Source organism: Clarias gariepinus, unplaced genomic scaffold (assembly GCF_024256425.1).
Source record: "Clarias gariepinus isolate MV-2021 ecotype Netherlands unplaced genomic scaffold, CGAR_prim_01v2 scaffold_31, whole genome shotgun sequence".
NCBI classification, from domain to species: Eukaryota; Metazoa; Chordata; class Actinopteri; order Siluriformes; family Clariidae; genus Clarias; species Clarias gariepinus.
The window spans coordinates 1,218,638-1,225,350 of record NW_026520998.1 but is presented as its reverse complement, the minus strand read 5'-3'; the positions used below and the strand labels follow the sequence as shown (position 1 = coordinate 1,225,350).

The window sequence follows — 6,713 nt, the reverse complement described above, 5'->3', positions numbered from 1 at the left end:
GAGAGAGAGAGAGAGAGAGAGAGACCACGTCACTGCGCTCTGTTCCTGTTTACCATGTCAGAGTCTCCGGTGCTGTGTGTTGTGCTGGTGAGCATTAGTGCACACACACACACACACACACACACTGATCCTCTCACATGTCCGAACGCTGACTACACACTTTAGCTCCATTGTGAACAGGTTTAATCTGGGCCACACAGAAGAGCTCAGTGCTCCTTTAGCTCTAATCCCAGCGCAGTACCGAGACCTGGTCCTGTTTAAGATGTCATTCCTTCTGGTTCTCTCAGGCCGGACGCCGGTCGGGGTTTACTGAAGCGGCGCGCATGTGCTTTTATTTCTTGGCGTGTAAGTCCAGAGAGATTCTTTAAACTGCAGAGATGTTATTGCAGACGCTAATAGAGGCACGCTATACTCTTTGAACTTCACAGATGAATGGCCCTTAGAGAGAAATGAAGCAGACTTGAAATACAAATTGGAAAAGCAGGAGGCCTTTGTTCTTCACTGCACTGCCATTCAGAGGGACCTCTAGTGGCCGACCGTCTGTATAACAGGTAAGGCGCAGTGGTGTTTTATTTTATTTTTTATTCACAATACAATAAAGCATCTTCCTTTTTTTAAGGTGTTCAAATGCACAACATCCTGGAGTCCAGAATGTGATTGGACGAGGAGACAATCAACAGACATCTGCTGGACAAATGTGTAGTTTTAATTAGTTTAATACAAAATGACCAAAATGTTTCGAGTAAGAAATAAAACATGATATGGACAAATAATCAACAAATCAGAAGACGGAGTTGTTAATGTACCTGAGCATTGTCAGAGGAAGGTTTTTTTGTTGTTGTTGTTTAGGACGCACAGTGACCTACAGTACGAATCATTCAAGCATAAAAATAAACCTCACTTAAGTTCTGACCCAGTGAGTAACAGGTGCAGATGATGAGAGATGATCAGGAGGTGATCAGTAACTGATGATGCTGATCCTGAGGGGTCGGGACAGACAAGAGGGGAAATGAGGTCGCTGCTCAGGCTGGTACATAAACAAGCAGTTTAAACAACCAGTCATTTAATTTAATGTTAAGAAGTGATGGTGGCTCAAGACTTTTGTCAATGTCACTTATTAATGACTGACACATGATACTTTTTATCTGTTTGTAGTTTATGGCCTGTTCATCGTGTGGAGAGCGAAACTGAAAGGATTTATGTACTGTATATATACAACATTATTTATCTGGAAGAAATTCTTTTAGAAATCTTAAATAAACATCCTGATTATATCAGTTGTTTTTATGTTTTTCAAAAAACAAGTTATTATGCCAACAATATCATCAGAATGAGTTCATTAATAGAAACCTTCTGTTATAGAGAATGAATCGACACCTCCCGAGCAATTACAACACTGACATAATGTGTTTATAAGTAATGCACCATTTTATATTTATTTAAAGTGTTATATAATATTATATAATATAATAATCAAAACATCCACAAGTTATTATAGTATGAATATATAATGGTTTATCTGCCTACACTGAGAGTAGATCGTGATTTAGGCTCCACGTTTCTTCCCAGGCTTTAATTAATGTATATACAGTATTATGTGAATAGAAAGAGATTTCCACCCTCAATATCCTTTACTTACACACACACACACACACACACACACACACACACACACACACACACACACACACACTTCTACTCTGTATATTACTATATTATTATTATTATATTACACAACTGTAAAGGTTTTTTTTAATCACAGTTATTAATAATTTAAAACTCTTCCCATGCTTGGATGGTCAGGTGTGTGTGTGTACAGGTGTGTGTGTGTGTGTGTGTGTGTACAGGTGTGACTAGAAATTAAAGGCTGTGGAAATGTAACAGTGACTCAGATCCCCTTTATGCCTCATATTTATCCAGAACAGACATTTTAATATTCGCCTGAAGTTCAGTAAAATTCACTTTAAACTTTATGAGGGTTATCGTTGTTTACTTGTCTAGAATTTATTTATTTTTTATTTTTAATTACAGAATTCCAACCAATACAACAAACAAATCTACCCGAATGAATCAGCGTTCCTCTACCTCGATGATGTTCTCTGTAAAAAGCCTGTGAAGAATTTAAAAAACAACTGATTGGACCAAATCTGGTCCCAGTTTAAGCACCTCTGCTTACAGAACGTGTGCAGCGAGCCGTGAGTGCTGGCATGCGGTCTGGATTTGGTGTAAGTGCATTTGAAAGTCCTGAAGCAGACACAAAGACGGGACGAGGCAGGGTCCACGGACGCCACAACACCAGTGTGGCCTCATTGTTTTCTGCTCTTTTCATCTCCCCTCGTTCTCTCCAAATATTTGGAGGAACGCTCGGAATAACATGGAGGTACTGAGAAAGTCGGCGTTGTATATTGTTGAAAGGAACTCTGGCAGCGCAACTTTCCTTCAAAGTCCTTTTTGTGTCTTATTATGTTTTGAGGTCTCTTTTTTCATGCTCTGTGTGTTTTGCGATGTGGAACAATATGGAGGATATCTTATTGTTCCAGGACACAGGTTGGAGATAGGGGGTGGTAGGCTCATTTATTTTTCATGCCTTCTTGAGAACCAAACACATGGAGGAGAAGTGAAGGTCACGTAACAGCAACAAATAATTACGTTCTGTCTCTCGCGGTCCAGCACGAAGCAGAGTTACGGCAAGCTGAGGTTTAAACCAAATGTCCTAAATCAGGGGTCATCACATGGCAGGCACGGGGAGCATTTCAAACTTAAAATATAATAAAATAAAAAAACAAACTGGGTTAGTCTGTCACATATCCCCTGTTTATTATACATATATAACATTTTATTTATCCTCTCTGGTCTGAAAAGGAACCACCAATAACAATTAAACAAAAGTTCATGATTGAATCTTTATAGACGGAGAGAGAGAAAGAGTTTGTGTTTGTTTTCTGCATCAGATTGAAACAATTTCCCTCTGGGATTAATAAAGTTCTTTGAATCTGAATCTTTAAAATAGCTTCCTGTGTATGATCTGTGCTGCTAGAAAACAGAATAATATGAGCGAAACAAAAAAGTGTTGACTTCAAATGCTTTCCTTTAAAGCAGCAAAAAAAATAAAATAAAATCAGTAATATTTGCAAGAGGGCGTTCAAGTCAAACTGGGACTTTTGATTGTACAGAATAACAGAACTCAGTCCTGAGACTAAAAACTCCCCTTTATGTCTCTATATAATCCCCTGATGCACTAATGCACTTATCCCAGTGTCTCACTAGAGCTTGGACACCATCAAGGGAGGAAGTTCTCTCAGTACGCTGGAGCCGTCATCGGAGTGAAACGCCGGCCTCCCAGGAACTCTTTGGATCTTTGCTCACATATGTGTAGATGTCTTTGAGGTCAGGACTGTAAGGGGAACGTGGCGATAACTCCCAGCCGAGTTCCTGTAACGTGTGAGTGGTGTTGGTGAATGATTGTGTGTACAGTTCACACACACACACACACATGCGTTTCCTCCGCTAGTAGATTTTCAGTGATCAGGCGTTCCACCCGCTGAATGTTCACCTGCAGTGAGCTCCGAGCCACCTCGGCTGGGGTCGTCATTGCCGGATGTCTTTAGAACGTTTGTAATGTTCAGATGTCTTCCTGCGGCTGAGAGTCTCATCACCGTCCTGTGACTGAAGTCTTCTTCAGCACAAGTCCCAGTTTAACTTGAACGCCCCTCATATTTCACAGCACCCGAACAAATTTAGTAGAGTTCCTACGGTGTAAAGTTTTTTTAAATACCGTTACAGACAAAAGCTTGAATAAAACACAAAAGGTAAAAAGTTCATGAAGGACGAGAGCGCTGTTTATAATGTGATCAATAAGAGCCGCGTGTAGTTCGCGAGCGGGCTGCAGAGAGGTTTTTTTTTTGTGCAGAGTGTTTGATGAGGTTTTCTATAGGATGCTGGATTGATTAGGCCCTGAGGCAGTCCCATGGTGCAGCTCTGTCACGGGGCCTGTACGACTGACAGCTCTAATGATGTGTGCAATCACCAGGCGAAGGAACAGCAGAGCTGCCAGAAGTTCAATCGGTCTAAACAAAGTCCAAAGTGTCGTCTGTTCCTCTGCTCAGGCCTGAGATAAGTGGGCGTCTCTCAGGGACGACTAGACCATTCCATGCCTTTAGGCGTCCCTCACTCAACCTTCTGCCTCCGAATATACCGGCTTTGACTGACAGCTCAGGCTGATCTCGGTCAGAAACAGAGAGGCCGGGGAAAATCAAGCGCTTTGCCTCAACTATTATTTAATATTAAATTCAATTATTCTCGAAATCCTACCTATGCTTACCGGCATTCTTCAACTCCCATGTCTGGGGCATTTTGTTTTTTTATGCGTGCCATGTATCCATTTTTAAAAGAGCAATTCTTTCTTTTTTCTCTCGCTCTGTGTGTGTTGTATGTCGGGGGATGAAGTGCAGTGAAACCTCCAAAGGCTCATCATTACTTTGTTCTATTATTCACCAGCTCTGGCTTCAGAACTCGCTCAGGCCTTGCTAACAGTAGGCGAAAAAGAGAGAGAGAGAGAGAGAGAGAGACAGAGAGAGAGAAAGACAGAGAGAGACAGAGAGATCAGATTGTAGACAGACAACAATTGAAATCAAACTCACAACAGCGCTGCTCACAAAATAACCGTGTTCACAAAATAAACACATCCCCAGTGAATGAAAAGGTGATTTGCACCTCTCACACTAGATTTGGTTTGAAACAGACGGAGATCAGAAGCACACAAACAGTTGGATTTCGTTTTATTAAACAACAGCAAAGCTTTATGCAGGTTAGTAATGCTCTCTAATGCACGGTACGACTTAATCAGATCATATCAGTCTCTCTGTATCTCTCTCTGTATCTCTCTCTCTCGTACACACACTTACTCTTCATAACACTTATCCTGTAGAGGCCTGGAGCCGATCACAGGGAACTCAGAGCACAAGGCGGGGCACAACCTCTACAGGGTCGCACTCACACATTACTCCAGTTAGCCTAATCTGCATACCTTTGGACTGTGGGAGGAAACTAGAGTACGTGGAGAGATCCCACCAAGCACAAGGAGAACATGCACACACACTCCACACACACACACACAGACCTGAACATGGCTCTCGAACCCTCAACGCTTAATGCTTCTGATTAATTCAAAGTCCATAAAGTGTTTGGTTTAATGCAAATAAGTTAAAATTCCTCAAAAGTTCCTGAATGTGATGTCGAGTGCGTCTGATGAGACAAACATTACAGATGGAGGTTAAATGCACAAACACGCAGAGTTCAGAGGTTCTAAAATTTAAATCCATTAGATTGAATCAGTTCCTCGATTCTAAAACTGTTCTCAGAACTCTGTGGTTATAAAAATGGTCACATTACGAACCCACACATACGAACCCACTAGCGACCCAAACACACTCCTGTCAAGAGCTACAATCATCAGTAAGTGTACTTGGGTACGAGACGACTCTTCATCACTGATCAGCGCGTGCATTCGTACATACGTGCATTAACATAAAAAATGAAACAACACAAAAAAAATAATCATACACTGATAGTGTGACTAGTTTAGAGTGTTAACTATACGATGCTAATTGATGTAAATGTAATGATGGATTTCGCTGGTGAATGATGGCCTTGGGTGGTTTTCTGTAAGGACGTTTTAATTGATGTGTGTGTGGAAGGAGTCCCAGTTGTGTTGGACTAATGGTACTTAGTTATTAACCCAGTTAACCCAGTGTAAGTATGTATCCAATGATGTAAACATTAAAGCACTTTTTGTAAGTTGCTCTGGATTACGCGTCTGCCAAATGCTCAAATGTAAAGGAGTCTAAAGCGTCAGAGCGTTGTAGCTTTAAAGTGAAAAACATGAATCCACAGAGGACATTTTTCAGTACTTTTTGTTTGTTTGTTTGTTTGTTTGTTTTATTAACAATTTATTAAGGAAAAACATACAGAAACATGTTTACTTTTTATTCAGTACGTGTACAGTGTCGTTACGCTGTAATAATGAGCATATGAAGACTAACCGCGCTGTCTAAGAGAACAGACAAGTAGCTATAGCTTTACTTTATTTACCAAATGATCCATTGATACAATTGCTTTTTGTCCTTTCTTTTCTCTTTTCCTTTACAGCACTCCTTAATACCAAATTTGTAGGTTAAAAGCAAACATGTTTGCTTTTACTTTGTATTTTTTTTCTCCCCACAGGCATTTAGCAGCACTTTGGTGATAAGGACCAGATGAGAGTTTAGCACAAACAGTACTGGATGCTTTGATGTGCTCTTAGATTAAATTAAATCTACAGTGATGCCTAAAGAAATCCTTTCATACATATAGAAGCAAAAATACACACACACACACACACACTATCTCTCTCTCTCTCTCTCTCTCTCTTACACACACGCACACACACACACACACACACACGGTTCTGGGGCTCTCCCCAAGGTGCGCAAAACAGGAGTCATGGAAGGCCGTTTGTGTATCGCTGCTGCACCTCGAGATCTGCACGGAGCTTGTAGACAGCTTCTGATGAACATTCTCTAAAGACTGGGGAGGAAAAGTTGTGTTTCGGAAACATCTTCCATGAAGCACTTACATAACTGGACTTCAGCAGAGACCCAACTTTAAGCTTTAACGCCTTTGAATCGCTCCTGTTTGAAACGGATGTACAAAGCAGCTGAAGCTCTAGAGAGCAA

At 40.9% G+C, this 6,713-nt stretch overlaps 1 long non-coding RNA gene across 1 annotated transcript; it reads left to right on the top strand.

Annotated features, from left to right (window-relative positions):
- Nucleotides 1-207: 207 nt before the first annotated feature.
- Nucleotides 208-741, top strand: LOC128517025 (uncharacterized). Its single transcript, XR_008356785.1, has 3 exons — nucleotides 208-345; nucleotides 429-551; nucleotides 620-741. It is a non-coding gene; the product is annotated as an uncharacterized LOC128517025 (long non-coding RNA).
- Nucleotides 742-6,713: the final 5,972 nt, after the last annotated feature.